We start from the raw sequence: 27,505 nt of genomic DNA, 5'->3' as shown, positions 1-27,505 counted from the left end.
AATCCAATTTGTCGGACACAAAAAGCCAAAGCATTTAATTTCTCCTGGCTTTTTCTTTATGAAATTGCTCAGACATTCCAGACGTGAAATGTCACCGTGTCACTTGGTGACAGCTGAGGGCACGGAGCTGGAAAGGTCAGGAGAAGCTCTCCAAGAGCTGCCCCTGCTCAGCTTGAAGGGAAGGGGGACGGGGCAGATGGGGCCACCATCACCACTGGGGTCAAGGGGGCCATCAGCCCACACCTTCCCCAGCTCCAAGCCCAGTGCTCCCAGTCCCATGAGCTCTCAGCAGAGCACAGAGCGATGTTAATGGCCAGTGCTGGAGCACAAGCACCCACTCGTGATTGCAAACAAGCCTCTTTTGCTTTCCTTGGCCCCTAAAGCCTCCACCACACTACCCTCAACTCAGGGTCCAGCTGGAACCATTATGTTTCCCTGAGCTTCCCCAGCTCTCTCTAACCACCCCGAGGAACAGAGGGCTTGTTCTGCTCCTGTGCTCACCTAAGGCAAAAAAAAAAAAAAACACAGCCACGATGCTTAGCCAAGACCTTACATCCAAAAAACCACACATATAATCAACAACCACGATGGCAGATCTGCCCCAACAGCCGAGAAAGAGCTGTGCTGCCAGCTGCCCTACAACAGGGTGGAAATTCTGCTGCAAAACCCTCCCCAGAGAATGGCAGGAGTTGCATCCCTAAAGGGTTTGGTTGTGGGACAAGGCTTGCTCAGAGGCTGCCAGCAACACCCCAAGCAGCTCCCTCTGCTCGGTGGAGACAGAGACCAGTTCTTGGGTGCCTCACAGCCCCTGGGACGTTGTTGCATCTTTCTCCAATGAGTAAAAGCAATAATGAACAAAGCCAAAGGGTTTTTCCTAAGGCCACTCAGGACAGCTGCCATTTGGGTAGGACATGGTGGCAGTGTCAGAGGCACCGCAGAGCCCGTTTGTGTCCCACCAGGAGCAGGGAAAGCTCTGGCCCATGCCGGTGAACCACACAATGGCGCTTTGCCATGACCTCTACCTTCCCTGAGCTGGCTCGAGGAGCAGGGATGTCCGGAAGGGTTTCTGCTGAGTTATCCCACAATTAGTGCCCAGGGCACCCTGCCTCCAAACCAGAGGGACCCAAAAGCTGCGTCAGCACAACAGGAGCTGGTCACAGAGGCCACAGGCAGAGACAGGGCTGTGTTCCTCACCGGGTCACACCACGGGGCAGCAAGCAAGTGCTGCAGCTCCCCGGCACCTCTCCAGCCTGGAGGGAACCTGAGACCTCCCCTCACGGGTGAATTTACTGCTGGGAACCTACAGTTACAGACTGGCCAACGTCGGTGGCAAGGCAGAACAGGACACCCCCACAGCACAAGGCCCAGCTATGTGTGTTATGGAAATGCCTGAAAACAAAAATGGTTGGTGTCCGTTTGTCCCCAGGGCCAGAGGCACAGAGCCCACCACCGGCAGCTTCACTGCAGACACCGCTCCAGTCGCGTGTTTAATTGCAAGAGGCCGGGGAGATGAGCTGCTGCAGGTTTCTACGCATCAGCCCCAGCCTTGAGTCAGGGCTGGTGCCTCCCCGGGTGTTGCAAGGCTGATGCTGCCCCAAAAGGCATCTCTGCTCACCCACACCCGCTGCGGGGGTCAACAACCATGGTCAGCTGCAGCATCTCCCATCCCTCTCCCCAGCCTGCGCACAGACATTACAGAGATGTTGCACCGTTGATCAAAGTCCCAGGGTCTGTGCAACGCCTAAAGCACAGCAACGTGATGCAGGAACACAGGAGCACACGCTGGGATTTCACAGTCCTGACCCAAAACACCAAACCCCCCATCCCAGAGCACAGCAGGTACCAGGTGGGAGAGAAAAAGCTGCTTCACACACCAGCCCACCACATTCTCCTGAGGATTCGCGGTCCCAGCAGCAGGAAGGGCTGTTGGCTTCTCCGCCCAAAGGTGGAGAGCAGGGATGATGCTTCAGCTTGCTTCCGTGGCACGTGAGAAAATAGAAACCAAGAAGAGCACTGCCAGGAGGGCCTGATCCACGCAGTGGTGGGCAGCCAGAGCTCAGGAGTGGAGAACAAGGAGACATGACTTTGGTCAAGCTTGGCCGAGCAGCGGCCGCCTGCCCTGTGCTGCAGCACCCGTGGGGGACACCCCGCGAGCATCCACGGGGGCGAGAGGGAGCCTGGACTCTCCCGCGGCGGCAGGGAGCTCCCACCCCCACGGCACGGGGCTCTGCCAAAGCTTCCACGCGTCCTCCTGGGAGGGGGCGGCCGCGGCACGGAGCCCCGCCGGGAAGAACGGCACAGCCGGAGAGGGGGCAGCTGGCACGGAGCTGAGCAGCGGGGCCGCGGGCCCTCGCCGAGCCGCACGGGCTGTTCCCGCACCCGGCGTCCCTTCCACCGCCGCCTCCTTCCCAGCGGTGTCCCCCCCTGCGCCCGTCTGCTGCCGCCCGCTCCCTCCGCCCCCGGCTCATCCCATCCTGCCTGCCCCAAAGCCTTCCCAAAAGCCGGAGAACCTTCCCTGGGGCGGTGCTGCGTGGCAGCAACGTGGGTTTTCCCAGCTCTCGCCCAGTTGCGCCGAAGCACAGCTCAAGAGGCTCGACGGCAAGCAAGCACGAGCTCATGGCATCAGCAGCTGCCAGCACGGGCATGCCAAAGGGTACCCCGGTCCCACACTCTCCTGCTCCCGCTATCCACATCCAGAGGCTGCAACTGCACGAGAAGTGAGGAGACGCATGGACAGACAGAAAGGGACAGACAGACAGGACTCCATTTGATGCCACTGCTTTCAGCGCTGCCTTGACAGAGGGCGCTGAGAAAGCAGTACAGCCATCTTGTGACTTAAAAAAGCCCAAGCCTGGCAATTATTTACATAGGCAAAATTTCAGGATATGGGGGTTTTTCCCTCCTAAAAGACTAATCAGAGAAAAAGTGGGTTTAAAGTAAAGCAACTTCCAAAGAAAAATCCAAGCCGAAAGTCTTGCTTTAATTTTATTCTGAAAGATTAAAGCACACTGCGAGAGCATTCTGGGAACCCTGCTCAAGTCTGACATCACAAGCTTCTCTGATATTTCCTAAAAAAACCTGCAGTTGAGTCACCTGTAAATGCTCCTTATGAGAAGGTTTAGAGGGCTAGGAGAGCAAAGCTCTCCAGGGCAAACACCACCCGAGAGGCTGCCAGACAACCCCTGTCCCGAGAGCATCTGTTGTGCAGCGGTCAGGAGGGAGGATGAAAAATTGAGGCACACACAGGGATATGACTTGCTCAAAGACATCGGAAAAAGGCAAGGGTAAGACAAGAACAAAGCATCAGGCTGGGAGATCCAGTTACGAGACAATGCAGCCTAATTACAGCCTGGCTCTGGGTGGTTTTTAAGGGCGAAATACAAGCCTACGTGCTCGGTGGGCTGAACTGGCCAGGCCAGCGCTGAGGACGGTGGCTCCGGGGCACAGACCCCTCAAGGGACAGTCCTCTGCCTCACTGCAAAGTGTTGCAGAAGGGCTCTGGGCAAGAGCTGAAGCGCCCCTCACCCAGTTTCCCACCTCACCACGGGCTGCACCGGCACCATGAAGCACTCAAATGCGCTGCAAACTCACCTCTTCAAGGAGGCACCTGAAGACGGTGCAGACATGACCTGCCTGTCCCCACCACTTCGCCCGTCCTGTCCCCCAGCTCCTCTAGACACAGAGCAGAGACTCAAACTGTGCCACCCATCCTCAACGAGGGGGGACAGTCCAGTAACAAAAGCACAGGATGAGATAGGACATTGGGGACAACGTCCCAGGTGGGTCCTCACACACAGCTCTGTGCACACACGTAGATCAGGAAGACCCCTGACAGCCAAAACCGCAACTCTGGGCAGGAAAACTACATCCCCTCCTCACTCAGCCCCAAATCCAGCTCCTTGCCAGGCTGGGCGCACACTGGAGGCCAGTGGCACCCATCTGAGCCCCCACAACCCACGCAACACACTCCCCTAGGCAGCCAGGATGAAAAGCCTTAGCTGCAAAGGCCATTAAATATTTTATGCACCTTCCTCTCTTATTTCTAAGAAACACTTCAGTTCCTCCCCACCTCTCTACTTTTCCCTCTTTTCAAAGCAGCCCTACACCTATTTTTAGGAGGTCAGGACATCTCGGGGCTGCTGTCCCCTGTGTCACCTCCAGCGGGTGAAGGAGCAAAGGGATGCTCGTGCCCTCCATACTGCTGGGGCAGCTGCTCGGTCTGGGGATTTTCAAGCTGCTTTGCAGAGGGAGAGATGAATGGATAAAGACAAAGCTGTAGTCTTGCTGCCTGCAGCTCGGAAGCAGATACTGAGCGTACCGGAGGTCTGTGGTCACTCTCAAAACCCAAATGGCCTCACCGGGATCCCGTTACGGGGACCAGCAGCACAGCCTTTAGGGCACATAGTCCATGAGCAGCCCCGGGGCCAAAAATGCCATCGGTCAGGCTTCTGCAGGCCAGACTACTAAAAATTGAGGACAGGGGCTCCCAGCAGCTAGAGTTTCCTCCTTGTCCCTCCCTGAGAAAGCAGGATAATGTTGGAAGGACACACAGCGATGGTGACTCATCCCCAGACCTTGCTGCCACCTCCTGCCCTGGGCCCAGCTCTGCTCGGAGCACAGCAGTGGGTTCATCTTCATCTTTTGAGGGTGCCAAGTTGTGCTTTGGGCTCCTGGGAAAAATAAATCTGAACAGCATAGTGCAACAAGTCCTTCCAGGAAGGAGTTAGCTGGGAACTTACTCAGCTGCTCTCCTCAGGGCTCTGAGCAGGTCTCAAAGCAGGGCCAGGGCTTCCATGGCAGTTGGGCAGTGTCCAGCAATTCCAAATTCAGTGGGACTTTCCTCCTCCTGACAAGTTTTGCAGCAGGACAGAAACAGGCTGCGAGTCTCAGGGCCTGATCATCGGAGAGGGACAGAGGTGACAGGAAATCCCAAACGAGAGGAAAATTCAGCTTGTTCTGGGTCAGATGTGGAGCAGGAAGCAAAGGCACAAGCGGAGGCGCAGGGAGAGGAAAGCCCTTTCCAGAAGAGCAGCCCAAGAGGTCAAGTCTGTCCAAGGCTTCTGGGGACTCACAACACTTCGATACTGATGCTGAAGGTCAAAACCCCAGAGATGATCAGGAGCTGGCTCCCCAAAACCTCTGGGGTGATTCCCAGAAGGAGCTCAGAGGATGATTAGCCAATGACTGAAGCGGAGCAGTCCCAATGGCACACAGGACCAGCAGCCACCATCTCCCACTGCTGCATAGATGAAAAAAAAAAAAAAAAAAAATCCATCCCGGGCACAGAGGATGTCACCTTCTCTTTGGAACGGGTGGCTGAGGCCGGCAGCTGAGCTGGGGCACACGGATCCACGCGGCCATGCCAGATGGGAAGGGCAGACGCCGAGCTCCTGCAGTCAGAGCCCTCCGCGAAACAGCAGCCCTTCCTCGCCGGTAAAACCAATTAAGAGAGGAATGAGTCGAGCAGCACTTTGATGGATGCTCCCCAGCTGCTGGCAACGCAGGGACGCAGAGGCCACCATGCCGGGCAGGGAGCTGGGGCCATCCTGGCTGTGCCGAGTGCCGGGGGGCGCGGGAAGGAGGTGAGCTGCACTGCTTGGCCCCCGAGCTCCCCAAACCAGCCCGCTCCCCACGGCCTCGCGCTGAGCCTGCTGATGCTGAACCGCTCCCAGGATTAGTGCCGAGTCCTGCGTGCTCCCGTACTTCTCTGGACACCGCAGGGAGAGAAGTAAAACGGCTTATCTGGACTCTATGTGGCACGTGCTTTGCCACACGCGGGGCCATCACCACCCCAGCACCCTGCGAGAGCTGGCGTAAAGCTGCATTCCCTCCTGTCAAAATCCAGCTGGGACAGCAGCAGGGATTTACCCCTCATGGGGTGGAAGAGGCAGCCTGGCTGCCCAGCACGGCAGGGGTTAAGCTGCATTGGGGTGCTGCCCTGAACCCCCAGCCACAGGTAGGGAGCTGGCAGGACAGGCGTTCAAGGGTCCCTTCAGAAATCCCTGGGCAAGAAAACGCTCTCGGGTACTAATAGGGACAGCAGGTTACATCTGGACTGCCACCATTTTAGAACCCTGAACAGAAACAGACACATACAAATATCACCAATATACCTGGGAAAAAAAGATTTGCTTCTTGCTTTATTTACCAGCCAGGCAAGCGATTCTCCACACACAGACAGGGGTGGGAGAGCAGAAATACATCCCTGAGACACCCTCTCCCGGCTCCAAAAATGTATTCATTATCCCCAGGCGGTTTCTGGCAGGGTGGAGAGATCGCTCTCCGATTAGAGATGTTTATCAGTAAGCTATAATGAAGGTGGGACACTGACACTGTGATGAATATTATATTTCAGGAAAATTTAAATGAAATGATCCATCATGCCCAGCAGAAGATCAGCAACACCTTCTGGCAAGCACCCGCACTGAGTGGAGCGGCTCCTCGACCGTGGCTCCGCTTCGGAGACCTGCAGTCACCTTGGCTCGCTGCTCCAGACGAAAACCAGCGGCAACAGATAAAGAAAAGCACTTTGTATTTCCAAGGGCACGTAGCAAAGCAGCAACACTAACCAGCTGGCTTGCAAGAGAGCCGCAGCCTTCTCCAGCAGAGCAGTGAGGTATCCCCCTTGCCCAGGCTCCGCCGACAGTCAGGAAAACCCACGTTTCAGTTACTCGAGTGAGTTCAGGTCCCAGCGTTCCGCACACCCAGAAATAGGGCATCCTCGGAAACAGGACGCTGTTTGTGCAGGATGCAGAGGGGAAGGGTTACAGAGCGGCTTTTCCCTTAAGTGAAATATTGCCGCCGGCTCAATGGAAGCAGGAGGTTCGTCCCTCCTGGGAGGAAGCTATCAGAAACCACTCTCCCTCCGAGCTTGGCTAGCCCATGTTTTGCTACCTGTTGCATTTTGCAATCAGGCAAAATGACAAAAGAGCGCAAGAAGACATTAAAAAGCAAGAGTGGGTGCAGCAGTGTGCAGGGCAGGGACACCAGAAACGGTACAAGCTGCTGCAATCCAGACACGAATGCATTACACATTCATCTGAATTTTAAATACAGAGCATTATGACTGGCATCCTCACAACTGCCAGAGCTGCCTCGGCACTACAGCTTTTATGGTAATTCTCAGGGAGTTACCCACAAGGCACTGCAGAGATTTTCTTGGCAGCCATCCTAAACTAATTTTTATAGGTTAGTGTACGGTTATACATAAACGTTTAAGAAAAATAAAATGGCGACTCAGAGGGAAGGAGCCGACCAGGAGGTACCTGCACCGCTCTGCGCATGGCATGTGATGGTCCAGCACAAAACGCCACAGGGCCAAGGTCTGGGCCACCGCCGGCCACCCCACGCAGGGGACTGTGGGACAGAAACACCAGTTGCTTCACAAACTGGTTTGCACTGGGCAAGCCCCGTGCACCGGCTGCCACGACGCCCAGCCTTCTGCATTGCTCCTGCACCGGTGCCCCCCGGGTTTCTGGAGCATCCCTCTGCCCTTGGCAGGGTGTTCAGCTCAATCAGGTTATGCCCGGCCAGGAGATGCCACTGCCACCACCCTGCCCACACCCAGGTGGCCCATCGGGTGCCTGCCTGCAGGTATGGGTGCTGGGCTGTGGTGCTCAGCCCCCACCTTCCCCTTCCCCCAGGTTGCACAGGGGCGTGAGGTGCCCCTCCAGCTGCCTGGAGGGGACAGGAGCAATCCCAGGGGACAACAATTTGCTGGTGGAAACCACACAGCATCCTGAGAAACATCTCTGATGTGCTATGACACCAAATCCTCCCTGTCACCATCCCTGCCCACCCAGGGCCACCCCTCCACCCTGGGCATGTCCCCTCCCGGGGGAGGAAGGGACAGTTTGGTCCCCATCTGCCTCCACCTCGCAGATGCTGGCAGGGTGTGGCTCTGCCCATCACCTTTGCTTTCTGCATATCCTGAGCTGCAGTAGCCAGGAGTGAGATGAGAACTTCACATGGAGACTGGAAACTGCCGCCCAGCTTCCGACCACCCTTCGCAGTCCACAGAGGGAAAGAGTTGAAGCCACTGCCAGCGAGCAGCAGCAACACGATAAACAAAGGAAAGCAACAGCAGGAGGGAAACCTTGATCAGCGGGAGCCAGAAGCAGCACCCACCTATGTTTCACACCTACCAGAGCAAATACTTGCCGATACCAGAGCTGAAGATTAGTTTAAAAAAATTAATCCTCAATTCCTGCAGATTTTGCATGCATGCACACACCTGTGCATTTGCAGCATGGCAAGCAGGTAGCCTGTCCATCCCTGCTGTCTTCACAAAAGCAAAATGGAGGGAAGCACAATCAAGACTTTTAAGGAAAGAACCTTTCAGATTTAAACCATCTGTGGAATTACTAGCAACACTGATTTGGATACAGGGACACCACGAAGAAGAAAACAACTAAGCAACACCTCAGAGGGAGAGATGGTGAGATACAAGTCAAGCACCACAAAGAGACAACAGAATGAATTTCAGACGAGGCTGCTGTTTTCCCAAAATGGGATTATTGCATTTTGAGAAGCCACGCAGAAACCAGCACACCATGTCCTCCCTCTCCCTCCCGCTATTTGTAATCCCAGCTCGGTGGTTGCAGGCAAGGGAGATCGAGAGCACTTTGCCTCCAGCCTTGTACCTTCTGCACCCAGAGCAAGTGGTTACCCCACGTAACTGCATCGCATCATGTGTCAACTGCCCACAAACAGAAGCTAGAGGGGATAAAAAACAAACAAACAAACTTGAAAGCAGCATTATGTAAAGTTAGGGCATTTCTGAAGTTCGGATCTGGTATATCTCAACTCATCCCTTGATCGGGCGTGTAAATCCACCACATCCCAGAAGCCCAGCAGCAAGCACCAAAGAGAGCGAATCATTCCTAAAGTCTGAGCATCCCAGCTCATCTGTTGTTCTCTTCAACTGGCTAACTAGGGGAAACTCAGCACTCAGAATCAGGACACCAGATGCATTCCCACCTTCACACCCCTGCGGACCACGTCCGAGATGCTTCAAGACCGAAGCAGAGAGGCAGGGCCCCCCAGGCATCGTGCTCCCCATGTACAGACTTGCACGCAAATCCTTCACTACTCAAACCTCAACAGAGAGACCGACCCTTCTTGCAAACCTCCCGCAGGACCCACCGCACGTTGCAAATCGTGGCTGCAGCTGCACCAGCCACGATCTGAATCTCCTACCTGCAGCCACGCTGCCCACGTGCTGCCGTCCACCCGCCCACCCACCCAGTTGCACCATTAAAAGCCACTTGACCTTCAGGTTTTGTCCTCCGCCCAAGAAGGTGGAGGAAGCATCCCGCTTGCTCGCGAGGTCCCAGCCAAACTGCAACCCTTTGGTCGGATGTAAACCAGCACCATACAGAGCAACCCCCTATGAAACGAGGATGTAAACAAGTGATTCAGCTGCTGCTTTACAAAAACAGCCCCGACACTGTGGCAGGAATGGAGACCTCCAGGAGCTGGGCAGAAACAGCCACAGGCTTCCAAATCTCAACCAGCCCACAGCCCAGACTTAATCTGATTTATGCAAATGTTAAACCAATTTAGGTGTGCACATTGTGCGAGTCGCCTGGCCCACTTTAATTTGATAGGTTTTTAAACCTGTTTAGACAAACTAAGATCTGCTTTCTAATCTAGAGCAGCTCTTAATTGTGCAAATATTGCCAAGGAACTAGAGCATGGATGTTATAACAGATCCTATTTGTATGACAACACTCAAACTGCAGTGGCCTGAGCTACAGTAACATCTGGAAGAGGGCAAGGCTAAAGATCACTCCTTTAGGCTGGCCATGTCCAAGCAGTACTGCTCCGAAACCCCACTCTGCTACACCAGGAGCTGTGCAAAGGCCACTTCCAAAACTTCCCGAACCCCAGATGCACAAGCCCAGGTGAGCCCCAAATAGCCCAGGGCCACAGCAGGCCGGCTGCACCGGGATATGGCAAAGCCTCGCTTTTCTGGGACAGAAGACCCTGAGGGGGCCAGCAAGTCCCAGGAGTAGGGAGAAATCCCAGCATCGGGTCCCGGTGTGTCCCCAGTCCCCAGGCTGTCGTCACCCTCACCACCACCCCTTTGTCTCCAGAGACCGAGCAGAGTGTCCCTAAACGCCCCTGAAGATCTGCACCTCCTTTACAAAGCCGAGGGGCGCGTACGGCCCACGCCGCTCTCCTGGCACCCACACGGGCTCCCTCACGCCTGGGCACCCCGGGGGACACGTGTGGCCCCGTGGCCTGGGGGGGGACACACCCCTCCTCCCTCGGCGGCTGTGCCCGGTGTGCGCTGTTCACACGCGTGGGTGGGAGCTGGTGGGAGGAGGGAGCCAAGAGGCTTCACGGATTAAAAAAAAAAAAAACAAAAAAAAACTTTAAAAGAAACTCATGCCTCCCAACCAGCTCCTTATCAAGTGATGTTAAGAGAGCAACACAGGCTGAAAATTACTTTTTCGGGTGATGCTGGTGCTGCACTGGGACAAAATCATCTTTGAGGGGCTCTGCGCGCAGGACACGCAGCTCTGCAAGGGCTTGTTCGGATGAGCAGCAAATAATCCAACAGCGCAGGCAGCTATTGCAATGGGAACGCCAAGCTCGACAAATTACTAAGCCAAGACAATGATACCCAAGCTAGAAAAAAAAAAAAAAAAAAACACATCCAAGAGAATTATGTTGGATCAGACCCAAAAGTCTGGAGGGTTTACAAGCTGAAGGATGGAGGGGCAAAATTAAAAAAAAAAAAAAAAGACAATTTTCAGTTTGCTAAGCTGATGTCAAAGAAAAAAAAAAAATCAGTCAAGTTATAAAGCACGCAATCAGAAAGAGAGGACAAGAGCAAAGAAGAAAAAAATTCTAACAAGCAGAGCCCTCAGATTGTTCCAGTTTGTGTAATAAACTTTGCAGAAGGGAAGCTGGCCTGAGCTTTACTACTTCAGGGCTCACAAGTTTAAAATTGACAACAATTTTTAAAAAATAATGTTGTCATAGCGAGAAGCTTCACAGCCTGTCCAACCTGGCTATTTTCTTCAGTTTTCAAATATCAAAAAAAAAAAAAAAAAAAAAAAAACCAAAGAGCTCTGGGGATCCTGCCTGGAGTCACCAGTCCAGAGCAAAGTCCAGGACTCCTGACCCCAGTTCCACCAACCTCTGCTCTTTGCAAAGAGCTTCATGGACAGAGGGAGCTGGGCCGAGGGAAGGGATTATCTGAAGTAGAAAGTTAGGCACATTTTTCACAATATCGAAGCAGTGATATTTAACCAAAGTCATTTGCAGATTTTCCATTTTTGAGGAGAGAGTTATGAATATTATGCATGGTCTTATCAACTCATATAAGAAGAATTTAAAGCTCAAAGTTCAGCAACTGTGGATTAAACTACTTAGCAGCACCTTTTTAATGCAACTGAATAACCTCTCTCCTTACCATACGCTCGCACTGCCCACACTGACTCGGGTTAGATCTGGCTTCACTTTATCTCGGTATCCTATACGCGCAATTTTGTTATCTCTGCAATGTAAAAGAAAAACTGTTTTAGTTGGGAACAGAGAGAGTTCAAATAAAATCCATATGAGGTGGCAGGCCACAGGCAACATCTCACTTCCATCACGGCGACTCGCCACCCACGCAACCTCATACACCACGTGGAAAAAGAGGATAAACAGTTCAACATGCGTTTACTACCTCGAGTTATTCGGCAACAAGCCGAGCAGCTGGATGGGACCTTCACCCCGCTCCACGCCGGGTTCAAGGCTCCCGAACCACGGGGGGCACAGCCACTGCAGAGGGCATCCATCCCACCCCCCGGGGCTGCAAATCTCAGAGCTCAAAGCAGCATCAGGTGGGATGGTCTCCCACCCCAAGGACAGCTTTGAGGTCTCTAAATACGGCCTGAACCCGCTGGGTGAGCGGAGCAGGCAGGAGTTGTTCCTACAAACCCCCCCCGCCTCCAGCCTCAGTTTCCCCAGAGTGTGGCCACATCATCTCCTCGGACATCCCGCCTGGCTAGAGCTCGGGTATCTCCTCACCCTCATTCCCACCTCTCCCCCCCCCCGGAGCAGATTCAAGGGTCTGACAAAGACCCACCCTCCGGGAAAAAGAGCAAAAGCACATTTTAAATCTCTTCCTCAGGCAACACGCCACACCGGTTACCCTTTAGGGTCCAGACACCAGGCAGAGCAAACCCGCTCCCGGCAGGGTGAGATGGAAGAGACGCCTCTTGACCAAACTCACGTTTCTAAAACCCGGTGAGCACCAGGGAGCAGGGGGACAGAGAAGACCCAGGGGGGGACAAGGGCCCCGACCCCAGCCTGCCCACCAGGACGATGCCAGAAGACAACTACAAGAGGATTCGGGGACCTCCTGCCCCCCATCACCGCCCACACCCCAGTGCACAAACAGCCCCACTGTGGGGGACCCCGCTCCCCCCGCATCTCCCGGTGGCACAGCTTCAGCTGGAAGCTCCTCTTCCATTACTCAAAGTATTTATGATATTTTCTCCCCCCCCCCCCCCCCTTTGAAATATGGGCCCTTACCACGCACAGGAAGGAGGAGGAGAGTGCCAGCAAACTCGTTAATTTATAAGCCAATCTGGCAGGGAACAATTAACAGCTTTCCCACCACCGGGTTGGCAGGAGGAGGGGTACCTTCCCTCCAGGGAGGGCAGGGGGGGTCCCCACATCAGCATAGGTACACAACCCCCAAATGAAGCTTTATAGGGGAAAAAAAAAAAAAAAATATATATATATCTATAAATCCATAATATTTTGCTGCTGGGGACACAGCGGAGCTCAGGCAGCACCGACAGCCGGGAGCTGCGAGCAGGAGCAGAACTGCAAGTGTCTGTGGGGAACGTCCCCCACGAATTTAGCAGGGGGTTTGCCTGGGGAGGGGATGGGGGGGGGGCACCCCAGGCGCATACACCCCTCACCCCCGCCGGGTCTCCCGCCTGGCAGGAAGGGCTAGAACCCTCCGCCCATCCGAAACCCGTTTTTTTCCTCCCGATTGCAACGAACGCTTTTGCGAAAGTGAAGCCACCCAGGGACTTGGAGCAAATGCCTGAAGAGCAGCAATGTCCCTCCCCCCCGTCCCCCCCCCGGGAGGGCGCAGCACCCACTGGGAGACACCACCCATCCCCACAGCACCCAACACCCCTCCCACGGGTGTCACCTCTTCACCAGCAGTATTTATTTTTTTTTTTTTCCCTCCCCCTTATGCCGTACCTACACCACTTGCTTCCCCAAGAGGGACTGGAATGGGATCCTCACAGTGAAACACAAACACTAATAAATATTATTCTTATTTGGGGGGGGGGGGGGTGGGGTGGTGGTGTTCACCCACGATGTGACAAATTTGGGCTTGGGGACACCGGGGCCAGCTCTCGCCCACCGCAGGATGGCCCCAGGGCTCGGGATTTCAGCTGAAAACCGGGCACCGGCCGCCAAACCCGGGGGTGTCCCCCCGCTCCCCAGAGCCACCCGCAGGGCGCAGGAGGAGCTCAGGTACCAGCACCCACCCCAGCGCAGGGGAACCCAATTCCAACACTGGGTGTGGGGTGGTTTTGGGGTGTCCCAGCTTCCCTTTCCTTGCTGCTGTCACCCATCACCGGGCCACCCACTCCTTTCCCGACTCCGGAGCTGGCGGGGAAGGTCACGGCACCCCTGTTTTTTTGGGGGGGGGGGGGGGTGAGGGCAGCACCCCGGGGGGACACAGGCCCCCAGGAGCGACACCAGCACACGGGGACACCGGGAAGTGGAGAAGCCACTGAGGGGCGGGGGGGACATGGGGCACCCCCCGCCCTGGTCGCCCCCTCACAGCGCTGCACCTTAGCACGGGGTGGGGGGGGACACACCAGAACACCCCAAATCCCATCCCGGGGGTCAGCGCCCCACCCCGAGCACCCACTCTCCCAGTGGGGTCGCGGTTGGGAAGGGGGGGGGGGGGGGCGCACGGGGATGGGGAGAGGGGGTTGCCCTGTCCTAAAGGACGGGGGGGACCCGGCACCGGGGGTGGGTCGGGACGCGCCCACGACCCCCCCGGGAGCTGCCCGCCCTCCTCCTCCTCCTCCTCCTCCTCCCCGGGTTCTGCCAGTGCCGGGGGGTCGAGCGCGCCCCCTCCCTGCACCCCCCGCTATAGCGCGCGCGCGCCCCCACCCCACGCACCCGGCTCGCCGGTGCCACCCACCTGCACCCCCCCCCCCCCGGTACAACGCGACCCTCCCCCCCTCCAAATCCGCCCGCACCCCCCCCCCAACGAGACCCCAACACTGCCTGCCCACCCACCCCACAAGCGCCCCCCGCTATAACGCCACCCCCCCCACCCCACGAGCCAACCGCGCTATACCGCGACCTCCCCCCCATACATCCCCCCCCCCAAGTCGCCCTCGCTGCACCTCGCGCCCCGGTATAACGCGGCCCCTCCCGGGCTCAGCCCACCCACCCCAATGCCACCCCCCACCCCGCTACAACGCGGCCCCTCGCTCCGCCGCTTCCCTTCTCACGCGACCCACCTGCGCCCCCCCGCTACAGCGCGCGCTCAGTGCACCCCACCTGCACCCGCGCGCGACAAAGCGGCCCCGTTGCACCGCCCCCCCCCACCGCCTTGCCCGCTACACCGCGCCCACCCCCCGCCCACCCCCCGCTATAACGCGCTCCCCCGCCGTACCTGCCGGCGCGGCCGCCCGCTCCCATGCTGGCCGGCGGAGGGGCGCGGAGGGGCCGCGGCCGCCCTCCTCCTCCCTCCTCTTCCTCCTCCTCTTCCTCCGCCTCCTCCCTCCGCCTCCGCCCGGCGGCTGCGCTGGGGCCGCGGCGCGGGGACACTGCGGCGCGAGCTCCCGCCCGCCGCCGGCCACTCGCACAGGTGATGTCATTCCCCGAGCCGCCGCCGCCTGACGTCACCGCGGGGCGGGGCGGGCTCCCCCCCCCCCTTCCCCCTCCTTCCTCCCCACCCCCCTCAGCGGGGGGCGCGAGGGGCGGCCCGACGTCACCGCGGAGGCGAGGGGCGTGGCCGCGCCTTAAAGACCCCGCGCGTCGCGCACGTGGGCGCGGAGGCGCGAGGAGCGTCGGGGCAGCGCAGGGGCTGGGGTGGCTCAGGGTGGCCCTTCCCGCCCCCCGCCCTGCTGCGGCTATTTCAGTAGATTTCCCATTTTTATTATATCTCCCATTTGGGGCAGATTTGCAGTATTCAGCTTATTTGCCAACAACAATATATTTCTCATACGCAACCTATTTCTCTTATTATCAATATTGCATCTATTTGCCACAAAATATTAACAGTATTTGCTGAAGTTCTCATATTCAATGTATCGCCCATAGTGAATATATTGTATTCAGTCTACTCAGATTTCATCTATTTAATGTATTGCCAATATTCAATATATTGCCTATATTCACTATATTTCCTATACTGAATACATACTCACATGTAATATATATTTCATATATTTGATATTTCTCACCTTTATTATATTCCTCATATTTTATATATTCCCCATATTTTCTATAAATTTCCCTAATACTTTTCTAACATGTTTTTCTAATATTTCTTATATGTTCCTTATATTCAATATTTTCCCCATATGTAATGTATACCATATTTAATACACTCCTGGTACTCACTATATTTTCCATATTCAGTACATATTCCATATTCCTGATATTCATTATATTTCCCATATTCAATATACTTCCCATATTTAATATATTCCCCATATTTAATGCCTTTCCCATCCACCACAGGTCCCTGCCAGGGTTTGTCCCCACCATGGTGGTTCTTTACATTTCTAAACCCAATGGTGCTCCTCAGAGCCTGCGATGCCCCGCGATGCCCCCAGCCACCAGTGACCAAATGCAAAAATTAGATAAAAAAAAAAAAAAAGCAAAAATTGTCAAAAAAGGGGTGGTTTTGTGAGAGCTGGGCCAATGGCCGGCTCTTCATTGATCATGGGAGGGCTTGGCTTCGAAACCTGGAGAAGTGATGCTGGGGAAATGCTCTAAGTCAGAAGCACCTTTCAAAGAGGGGATAAAAAAAGGAAAAAAAGGGGGGGAAAAGGAAGAAAATGGAAAGAAAAAAGAAGATAGTTGGAGAAAGCATTTTTTAATCCTTTTCCTTTTCTGAAGCCCCTGAGCGCGCTGGGGCCCAAATCCATCTCTCCGGCAAGGCAGGCGGCCGCCCTCGCTCTGAGGGCAAACACCCGCTCCCCCATCTGCTGCTCCGTGAACTTTCCTTGATCCCCTCGCGCGCCTCCTAAGACTGACCAAATGTCAGCTGAACGCCGCGTTTTAACTGTTCGGGGGGAAATCCAGCAGAAAAAAAACAGTATTCCTGCTCATCCGGGGGCCGAGAGGAGCCGCTCCGCCGCGCAGCCTCGGGGCGCGCGCATCGGGGCGGGGTTTTGGCCGTTTTTCCGCGTGACAAGAACCGGTTGTTGTTGAGCCGAGGTGCTGCCGTTGTTACGGCCTTGGAAATAAATTGTGGGCATTAAACCAGCTCCATTTTCCCGGCTACACCAGGAAAACGCCGTCAAGCCTCAGCGCCATCCTCAGAGCTGCGGGCAGAGGTGCCGCGTGAGCCGGGAGGGCATCGAGCGGCATGAGGAACCTTTACATTGATTTTTAAATGAATTTTCCTCTGCAGAAAGGGCCATTTCCAATGAGTGGAGCCCACAGAGACCCAGAGAGGTCCATAGGGGCCCACTGAGACCTATAGGGGTCCATAGGGGTCCGTACAGACCTGTAGGAGTCCATAGGAGCCCATACAGATGCATAGGAGTCCATAAAAGCCCGTAGGGGTCCATAGGAGAACATACAGACCCATAGCAACCCATGGGGACCCACACGACTCATAGGAGCCCACAGGAGCCTGTAGGGTCCCATAGTGGACCCTATGAGCCCACACAGATCTATAGGGGTCCACAGGGGTCCGTACAGACCTGTAGGGGTCCATAGAAGCCAATACAGATGCATAGGGTTCTATAGCAGCCCAGAGGGGCCCATAGGGTCCATAGGAGCTCATGGGGACCCACAGAATTCCATAAGAGTCTGCAGGAGCCCATAGAGACCCACAGGATCCCATGGGCACCCTTGGGACCCCACAGGGATCCATAGGAGCCCATAGGGACCCATAGGACCAGCTACAGGGTGCCCACCATGCTGCTGTGGGGCCTGGCCCCACCTTCTCATTTCCCGGAAGAGTCCCAGCCTCTGCCCCAGACACCCCTTCCCATCCTTTCCTGCAGCATCACCTATAAAACAGGAATCGATCGCTGATTTTCTTCTGCATCCGGAAAATATCGGCTTTCACCATCAGCCCAACTCCTTTCCAAACAGCTGCAGAGCCTGGTGGCAAACACCGTATCACCACGGCTCCCGCGTCCTATCTGCTGCATCTATGTTCTTAATGGATGTATAATACTTTACAGTAATTTCCTCATTTGTCATGCAATCAAAGCCTTTGATCAGACATGGGAGAAATGTAAATATCAATTATTAACCATCTCATTCTGGTCTTGCTTGACTTTTTTTTTTATTATTATTATTATTATTTTTTTTAGGAAGGAATTGATTTATTTGCAATTCAACTCTCCAACATATTTTTAATTAGGATGCGTACATTTCTGGATAGGCTATATTTTTGAAGGGAGAGAGATTTGATCACTACAGCAATCGATGCATCCATGTATATTTTATAGCTGAGAGACAGTTGTGAAGGAAAGTGTAAAGTAAGTGGGGGGTTTAAAACCCTGTGCGTAGAAGACTGCTACACCATGGTTTAAAATCTCAGTGGCCAAATTTGCTGCTGTGCAATCATTTATAACCTTCAAAGTGTGCGAAGTGTTGGCATGAAATGGAGAGGTGGCCAGGAAATTTCTGACAGAATATTTTTCCATCTGCAAATAGTTTGGTTTCTTTTTTTTTTTTTTTTTTGAGAGTGAAGCATTTTGTATAAACATGTTGCCTTAGGCAAAAATGGCTTTGGAAATGAAAATAACAACAAAAAAAAATTAGAAGGGTGAAACTCAGCTACTTTCTTTTTGGCTTTCCATTTGCAAATGGTTTTCCACTCAAAGTTTTAGAAGTTTCTGGTGTATATACAGCCTGAAAAGTCAGGCTGGGGCTGTGACACACATTTCTCTTTGCATTTCATTATTCACACTCTCATGACATTTTCACTGGTGCCAGTTTTGCAGGAGGTAATCCCCAACCTTCCCCCCCCAGAATCCCAAATTTGGCTTAAAATTCAGGAAACTGGAAGCATTCTTCTCTCAGCCAGGCTGTTTATTTGCTTTCTGGAGTTTTATTGAAGCTCTGAGAGTTGCATTTTGCAAGCTGTCTTCCTCCTGAAAGCGAGCAAGCTGCGCCTCTTCCTTAATCATCTGCTTTTGTTTGCTTGAAGGAAAATACCAAATATCTCATGACTTGCCATAAAGCTGTGAATGACTGCAAGGATGCGCAATTGCTGGGTGTCCTCATGACTAATGGGTGAGTTTTCAGGTGCACGTGGAGCCTGCAGAGATGTGCCCCCAAATCCTGCTTAATTTTATTCTTTTATTGGTCGATCTGCTGAAGCATATGACATCTTCTCACAAGCCCAGCAGTGGTTGGTGCGGAGCAGCTTCTGTTTTACCCTTGCGCTGGGAAATAGTCACATCTTAATGCCACCTTCTCATCATGTTGTACCAAGAGGATGCGATCCAGCCCATGCAGACACATTTTGTGGGTCCTCTGAAGTGTAGTGAGATTTTCCGAAGGTAGGAGCATCCTTTATCCTTTAAACCCAACACCCACATCCAAAGGCATCATCTAAGGGAATCAAAGGTTTGAGCTTGACCTTGACACCTGGGGTTTGTGCTGGAGCTGACTTTGTTCCCAACTTCTTTTCCAACCTATTTTTGTTTTTACTGGGGTTTAATTCATCTCAAAGCCAGGTGGAGAGAGAGTCTGCTCACAGCTGTAGCTGCTGCGCCCAGACACGGTCACTGGTGGGTTGTGAAAAAAGCTACTGATGCCCCTTGATGGCTTTTGAATTCAGTTCTTAAATTAAAGCTGGTAAAACAACAAGTGAAAGAGCAAGCTCGGCGCATGATCAATGCCAGCTTGTCTCCAGCCGAAAGGCAGGTGCCGATCCATAAACCCACCAGTTGGGAGCGGAGCCCTGGCCGTGACCCCACGCCGAGGGCGGCAGCCGCTGCTACTGCTCCAGGCAGATGCTGTGGCCTTGGGAGGACATGGTAGGAGATAACCAAGACTGCAATTTCATCACATTTCTTGTTTAATTTCCATTTTCTCCCAACCAGAGCAGAGCAGCGGTTTCACTGGTCACCAGAGGATTTGAGCAGGTCAGCCGTTGGGAACGACCGACCCTCGGATTTCCAGAGCCTGCCTTATACCCTCCTGGGAAAGGTCTCATCAGCGGCTGAGAAGTCACTCCAAAAAACTCATCCCAGGGTCCTCCTGAGGCAGAAACTCATCCCCTGATCTAACTTAAAAAGTGGTTCTCCATCGCTGTCGTCCCTCCAGAAGCTGGATCCTGCACAGCAGCAGTGCCAGGACAGCGAGGCTGTGATGGAGCCGTGGGAAGGGGGAAAACCGAGCTCACCGCTGCCATCAGGAGGTTTTGCTCCAGCTTTTTGCTCTCTCCTTGCTCCCAAGTCATTTTTTTTTATTTTTTTATTTTTTTTCACAGAGAAAACCAGTGAAGAGTAAATTCCTCTATAATCACAGTGATGGGGGGACCACATGTGAACCCAACCCGTGCAGGGCTGCACGCCGGCCCCAGCCTCGGCCCCCACGCTGCCCAAATGCAACGGAGCTGCCAAGGTTGATAAGGAAAATGAAAACCCTCTCCCATATTAAGAGAACAGATCTGGGGGATGTGCTGCCAGGATCAGCCCCCTCACCAAGGTTCAAGCAAAGCTGCCCATGCTCAGAGGCTCCCTCCAAAAAAAGCTGTCCATGAGACACATCAAAAAGCTCCCTGGGCCACAGGAGCACGTTTGTGGTGCAATTTGTGATCTGGGGTAATTTGCAATGGAGGCAAATGCCTTCCAGTGAGGTTTTTTGGAGGTATGATGGTGCCTGGGGGCTGCAGGGTGGCATCTCAGGCTGGAGCGGGTGCAGGGATGAACCCAGTGCCACCCCCAGAGTGGTTTCCAGCAGCATTGCGGGTGCCTGGAGACCTCATCTGCGGTTAGAAGACAGGCACGTGTCGAACACGTAAGACACGCTTTGGCACCGTCTGCTCCTGCAGAACAATAGTTACTCTTCATGTTAGTTCAGTTACAGATCAAATAATCTGAAAAATTCACAAGTGGCTGCGGATACAAATTAACTTAACAAAACATTTTGAAAACGTCGCAGTACTGGGGAGAATTCAAATGCAGCAAGCACTGGCGGGAGAGAAAAGCCAAGTGTCTGTACTGGAGTCCTCCCCATCAACATTTTCCCCGCGTCAGATAGCACAGAAAGCAGCTAAAGCTGGATGAAATATAATAATAACGTGGTCCAAGATGGAGCGATGCCATATGGAAGCCCAGGGAAGTTTTCACTGCTCTTTGCTCCACTGATGTTTTTCAGCTGTGTCATTGGTACTTTGCTTTATCAAGAACATTACAGGCTGAATTCTGTCTTTACAGTGAAAAATGGCAGGCTGAATTTTGCTCTCTATTGCACCAAAGTCATTGGTGTTGCAGAAAGGTAAAGGACAGAGGTATTTGGCTTGTGGTCACCATTACATAACTGCAGAGCAAAAGCTATAAAATCTTGATGAATCTTATTAGCTTCCAAGCCTAAAAACGGCTCTTTGTGCACCAGCCCAGCTCAGTGCGAATGCGGGTGCTTTGGATCAAGGCAGCAGCATCCTTGTGCCCGGTGCCGATAACAACTTGTTACACACAGAAAGCAGTCTGTTGGGGAAATAAGCCATCAGCTGATTTCCCTCTGGTTTTATTTCCAGCTCAGCTGCTCGGCGAGGCCAGAGTTCACCCTCTGTTCCACGGTTGCTGAATCGAGGTGGGGTTTGGTGTGGGGAGAGGAGCCTGTGGGATAAATACAGAACAGGCTAAATAAGGAAAAGCTGCGTGGGATGCTGCGAACAGCCTCGCCGCAAACGTAACCCACTCCGCCTGCAAGGTCCAAACTCACACCCACGCTGGGGTTTGGCTTTCCCCACCGCGAGCCAAAGCTGATGTGAAACCGCACCGCGGCCGGTGCCCTCCCAGGGAGATTTCCCAAACACCAGCCGGATGCTGCTGGAGCGACGAGGGAGGAGAGGAGAAGCAATGGCAGGAATTCCTCCTCCTGGCTGCAAACGAATTCTCCCTTTTGCAGTGGAAAAGGTGGGTGGGTGCTGGCACAGGGGCTGCGAGGAGGTGGCACGTCATGGCTGGGCTGGCCGCAGCCAGGGGCATGCATGTGCCCTGGGCACTGTCACTGTTAGCCCGGCTCAAGACTTTCCTGAAGGCAAAGCAATTGCACATCGCTTGGCACGGATGCAGACAGCGCCCTGGGGTGTCATCTCCTGCCTCTGGGCTGCGTGTCCACCCAGGAGTTATCCCCTTTTCTTCTTCCATCTCCAGCTACTAAACCAGGTTTTATCTTCACCTTCTCGCTTCCCCTGGGTTTGCTCCTGTGCTATACATGCCTCTTTCAGCCCAGCGTAGAAGGATCCCCCCAGCCAGGGCTGAGCCCCCGTCAGCCCTGCAGCCCTTTCCCCTCTGCACCCCAATATCCTGCTCAGCACCAGCCACCCCCATCCCACCTCCCCAGTGCTCGGGGTCACCTCACTGAGCTGCCAACAAAAAAAAAAGCCCTTTGGGCAGCACAGCATGAACAGGAGCCAGCCGCATTACTGCTATTGCTGTTACTATAATCGCTCCTTCCTGGCCAGAGCAGACAGCAGAGGCTTTTTGTCCAAATGAAATGAGAACAAAACTGGTTCGAATAGTGTGGTGAGATTAGTCATTAGACATTTCACCTTCTTCAGGAGCCCCTGCTAATTGAGACGCTCAAGCATTGCTGTCACCTGGAAGCTGACTCACTCCAGCCCCAGTGCTCGGACCCCCTGTGCTGGCCTGGCCATATTTATGGGTGTCATTCAGCCCACCTCTGCTTTCAGTTTTGTCCTCGTGGGCCCTGGAAGCTAAAAGAGGGGGAAGGCAGAAGAGACAAATGGGTTCATAAATTCCAATGGGCCGTGGCAGAACATCACAGTGTGGCAAAACACAACCGGGGCTGCTGAGTCGGAGGAATGCACGGGGAGGAGAGGGAATCCCTCTCTCCTCTTCTTGCTGCTGCAGCTAAGGATCCAGCCCTGAGGGTTGTTGTTAACCCTTCACCCTGTGTTCCTCCGCTGGGGAATTATGGCCGGTTGATGCCTGGTGTTTACAGAGCCCTCGTTACCACAGCAGCCTGTATCCCAGGAGGAGGCAGATGCCATCACGTTGGGTGCCTGCGTGCAGCCCTCCATCCCGGCTGCTTTGCTGCCTTTGCCACCTCCGGTTGCCCGCCGGGTCTGCAGCACAGAGAGCAAAGCCTGCGGTCTGCCGCGAGCGGGCGTGGCGGGAGGGATCCTGCCATTTCGGCTCTCTGCTCCCCACTGCGCCAGCTGGCACCCATCCTTGGCACCCATCGTTGGGTGCTGCACCCACCGACCCAGCGCCAGCCCCAGTGCAGGAAAATGGCAATGGGATGGCGATGCGTCCGCTGTCCTCCTGAGGCCAGAGCCCTTTCCACTGATGCTGGGGAGTGACGGCGGGCTAATATTGCCGTAGCAGGGACCAGAGCAAGCTCAGGGGTCGTGGCAAGAGGCATCAGGAGGAAAAGCCTGTGCACAATGCCAGGCTCAGGCACCGAGGCCAGAGTGGTGCCACCTCCCAAGAGGTGGCAGCTGGCTGAAACTGTCCATGGGCATGAGCAAGTGATGCTTCACTGTCACCATCTCCAGTGCTCCTGGTCCAGTAAAGATCCATGATGAAAACAGTGCTTCTTTATGGAAAAGCCCTTCATAAGGAAATGGAAAATGATGCCTGAAATATAGATGTGTGCATGTGTGTGTGCATGTGCTTATGTCCTGTAGGACCTAACAGGGGAATGACCCCTCCAGCATGATCTTATAGGTAAAAAAATTTGGATCTGTCCCCCAGGATGACTCTTTACAGGTCTGTGCCCCGTTGGAGGGTATGAGTGTGTTAGGGAATTGCTGTGCTTGGGGCAGGGAGAGGAGATTTTTTTTGGACTGGATTAAATTATCCAGAATTAAAATAGGAATCAGTCTACTAAGGCTGAATGAAATGTGCTGTATGGGACTTTGGTGATCTCTGTGCTGAACAAATGAGGTCTTCATGCTCTGCCTGCCCTTGAGGAGGAAGAGAAAAATTTATATTCCTTCCTTCCTTCCTTCCTTCCTTCCTTCCTTCCTTCCTTCCTTCCTTCCTTCCTTCCTTCCTTCCTTCCTTCCTTCCTTCCTTCCTTCCTTCCTTCCTTCCTTCCTTCCTTCCTTCCTTCCTTCCTTCCTTCCTTCCTTCCTTCCTTCCTTCCTTCCTTCCTTCCTTCCTTCCTTCCTTCCTTCCTTCCTTCCTTCCTTCCTTCCTTCCTTCCTTCCTTCCTTCCGTCCTTCCTTCCGTCCTTCCTTCCGTCCTTCCTTCCGTCCTTCCTCCATCCCTTTTCCTGTTGTCCTCTCCCAAATGAGAGGTTGGTAGGAAACTGCTGGAGGTTTGGCTCCGTGTCAGCCAGAGAAGCCCCTGAGCCCTGGCTGCTGCCAGCACAAGCCCTGGATACGGGCACGGCACATTCACCCCGTGCAGCAAAGAGAAGGTTTCCCCATTCTGGAGGAAGCTCCCACATCCCAGGGTCCCGCAGGATGGGAGTCTGGGCCAACCTCTCTGCAAACAGCTCTTTTTCTAATTGAATTTCTCCCCCGCGCACATCCTCAAAGCTTCACTCGTGCATGGGGGAAGTGGAGTTTAAATGGGAATTTCTGGCTTTTATTTGCTTGCCAGCGTGGGTGGGTGGGTGAGGTGGTTTGGAAGGATGTTTTCCTTTCGTTTTGCAGTCTCATTGGACAGCTATATTTAGGCTAGTTTCTAATTTTCTGGGCTTAATTAATGAGCTGAAGTTTTCCCTCACAGGCACTTGAACAGCTTGGGAAGTTCAGCCTGGTCACTGGGCAGGAAAAAAAAAAAAAATGTTTTTCCTTTCTGCAAGCGCTGGGAAGTGACCCGCAGATGACCTCGGAGGAAGCATCTCCACGGGCTCGCCGGGACACGCCAGCCCTGACCCTCGGGCACCCTGTGCACAACATGGGCTCTCGCACATGCGATGCCACGCAGCTACACGCCACAGCGACACGCACAGCACCTACCTACCCACTGACGTGGGGATGTGCTGGTTCATGGCATCCAGTTGGATACCAGTCACACCGCTACACGGATATGCCGTCACAGGCGTGTATGGTGATTTCACTGGCATAGATGAGCCTACAGGCACCTATAGAGGTTTCACTCTAATTTTTTCTCTCTCCTGAACAGGGCTCGGATGCATCGTGGCTGCATGTGCCCTGTGCTGGGTACAAGCAGTCCCACTTCACCCTGACACCCAGCCCATGGTCATCCCTCTAATCATGTAAAAGGGTTTCAGAGCGTGGATGGCTGTAAATCTTTCAAGTCTTAAGCCCCTTTCCAGCTTCGGGTTGCCACCTGGCTGCTGGCCAAATGGCTTGGCTGATTTTCCTACGGATGTGCCAGATGCTCGTGGAGCAACTCCGAAGGTGTGTTGGCCATCGGTCCCGTATTACCTGGGCAGCTTTTTAGTATTTAACGATGGTGCTTATTATAACCCACTGCCAGATGCATAGGGTGCTCGGGGAGATGGGTGCACATCCCGGCTCATCGCTGGGGTCACCCAGCCGGATCAGGACCGGGGACCCAGACCAGAGCCCTCCCTGCTGTGAGCACTGGGATTTGTTTGTTTTTTCCCAGCTGAGCTTTGCCTCACAGTACCTGCAGGGTTAATGCTGCAGAGCCCCTGCCTGCTCCCCGCCTGAGGAGCTCTGTCAGATGTGCTCATCTGTCCAGATGTGTTAGAGCTGAGCGGACCCACGTCTGCCAGATGTGTCCCTGCACCCCTCTACTCCCCTCCCCCCCCCCATTTTACCAGGTGTGCCATGGCAGAGGGGGGACGTGGGTGCTGCCCCTCACACCTTGGATCACCCACTCACCCCTGGGATAGTTTTAATGTTCTGGTGTAAATCTCCAGACCAGCAAATGGGAGGAAAGGGGCGGCCACAGAACTGCTGGAGCGCAGAGTTTGGGGGGCTGGAGACTGACTCTCACAAAGGAAATGACCTTCCTCCAGGGAAAAACTGAGCTAAGAAGGAAGGAAATAAGATCTGAATGGTTGTTGGTTCCTTGTTTGTTGTTTTGTGGGGTTTTTTGTTTTTTTGTTTTTTTGTTGTTTTTTTTTTTTTTTTTTTATTATTGTTTGTTTGTTTGTTTTGTTTGTTTGTTTTTTCTTTTTGGAATAGCCTCCTTCCCTAGTGTTAACACTGGATTTTGAGCTTGCTTTCCTCCTAGCCCCAGACAGGGCTGCATTCTTTCCTGGCACCTACGTGGCCATTTACACCAGCACATAACAGGCACAGAGAGAGCTGCAGCTGGGGCTGAGCCCTCCCTTGCTCTGCACCAGCTGCTCCACAGCTCTTGTCCAGCAATGACTCTCACACTGGTCCCAGTTTGCTTCGGGGGATGTAGCAGGGAGGGCTTTCAGCTGCATATCCCACACTGATAGAGCACCAGGTGTGAGGCATCAGGGTTAAAAAATCCAGTAGAGAGGAGAAGTGACTGGAAACAAGGGAGGTTTCTGCGTGACAAGGCTTAATGCCACAGATCTCCCCCGTTCCTCATGTAAACACACTTACTCCGCTTCACTTCCCCCAGGACCGGCAGCATCTTAAAATAGATCTAGCTTAAAATAACACCTTGCCTAACCCCAGGCAGATGTGTAGGTTTTCTTTCCCAGCAATAAGGAGGTTTTTTTGTTTCCAGTGATAACCTATTCAGCTAGAACTAGGGACCAGTGAGAGAGGGGTGATGGCACTGGAGCTACAAAGCTGCGCCCCGAAGCCGGCGGTTGGGCGGCTCCAGGCTGCCCTGTCTGCAGGATGGGCAGAGGCTGCAGCTGCCCAGCCTCTTTTGGGCTGAAATCAGGCAGATTTGTGGACAAGGAGGGCATTTCTGGAACGGGAGGTGCTATAGCAACCAGGCGAAGGTGCTTGGAAGGAGCTGAAAGGGGAAATAAATAAAATAAAAGCATCAGTGGAGAGAAGAGTGATGGTAAAAGGAGGAGAGAACATGGTGATCTCTGGGCACTGGGTGGGGAATGCAGTGCTAAAGCACCCAGGGGGCTGTTTCTCTTCTACAGCTTTTAAATTTAATTTTCAAAGAGCAGCTACCATGCACGGAGGAGAAGAAGCAGGGCCAGATCCTCCGTGTGCCCTGGGACTCCCGTCTAGCCCAGCACATACCCCAGCCCCACGCACCCGCAGGGTCTTTCTCATCCCCCTTTCCCTTCTGCGGAGGTGGGTGCAGTCACCCCCTCGTCCCCAGCGCCATCCAGCCTTGCACAGCACCCGTATTTTGGGGACTGGCCTTCCTCCCTGACCAACTTTCAGTTCTAAAAAGAAACTGAAATTGCTTTCTTGCTGGTTAAAGTCTTGAATTTGCCGGTGCTGGTGCATCCCTTGCTGGTGGTGCCATGATATGCCAGGCAGCACCGGGCCCCCATCCTGGGCACTTTCTCTGGCAAGTGGGAGAAATCCTGCACCCTGGGAGCTGCAGCAGAAATCAAATACTGGCACCCTGAAATGGAGCCACCGGACACCCTGGCCACAGGGAAAACCACTTTTTATTAGAACTTTCTCTGTATTACATTTGTATTTCTTTTTTTCTCTTCCCCCTCACCCCAGCCTTTCCCTCACTGCCACGTTTTGGCAGGATTAATTTGAGATAAAGTTACCCTGAGTGACGGCCTTTGCTTTTGTGTTCTCCTTGTCTATTTTCCGCCTCGCTAAACCTAGAAAAACTCCAGAGAAATTCTCCAGCTTCCAGCCTTGCCAGGGGGCCCCAACTCAGCCGACACTCATCTGCCGTCTCTACGTTCAACCGCGGGAAAAAAAAAAACACACACACCTTCTGACAAGGGTTATTTTTATTTCTAATGAAAAGCGAAGCCTGCTGTGCACAGGTGGAGTGGGACGGATGACAGGCGCCGAGGTGTGCACATCAGAATGATTGAAGGCTCACATTTCCCAGGGGAGCCTTTTTTTGGGGGGGGGGGGGCGGGTAGTAGGGGAGGACCCCCCAAGCCCCTGGTGTTTGGTGGCTTGGCAGGCTGCTCGGCGATAAAATATCAACTTTTTGTATGGAAGAGGTGAGGGATGGAGGGATTGTGGCAGACGGCATCGCTGTGATGGTGCAAACTGAGCCTCTGGTTTGTGCTTTGCTGATCCTCTGGG

The 27,505-nt window shown here is 53.8% G+C and overlaps 1 protein-coding gene across 2 annotated transcripts in view; it reads right to left on the bottom strand.

Moving 5' to 3' along the window:
• The window catches only part of PTPRS (protein tyrosine phosphatase receptor type S), a 163,345-nt gene extending 148,489 nt beyond the window's left edge, over positions 1–14,856 (bottom strand). The window contains exons 1-2 of one of the 2 annotated variants that reach the window (XM_032994662.2): positions 14,663–14,856; positions 11,426–11,509 (exon numbers count right to left, since the gene is read on the bottom strand). The gene's annotated coding sequence lies outside the window, so the exon portion shown is untranslated. The remainder of the gene's footprint in view (positions 1–11,425; positions 11,510–14,662) is intronic. The other variant, XM_042794896.1, reaches the window with a different exon arrangement.
• Between the last annotated feature and the right edge of the window lie 12,649 nt (positions 14,857–27,505).

Source organism: Tyto alba, unplaced genomic scaffold, assembly GCF_018691265.1.
Source record: "Tyto alba isolate M040663 unplaced genomic scaffold, T.alba_DEE_v4.0 Super-Scaffold_20000042, whole genome shotgun sequence".
Classification (NCBI taxonomy): domain Eukaryota; kingdom Metazoa; phylum Chordata; class Aves; order Strigiformes; family Tytonidae; genus Tyto; species Tyto alba.
The sequence above is the reverse complement of the archived record's forward strand: the minus strand, read 5'-3'. Positions and strand labels throughout refer to the sequence as shown.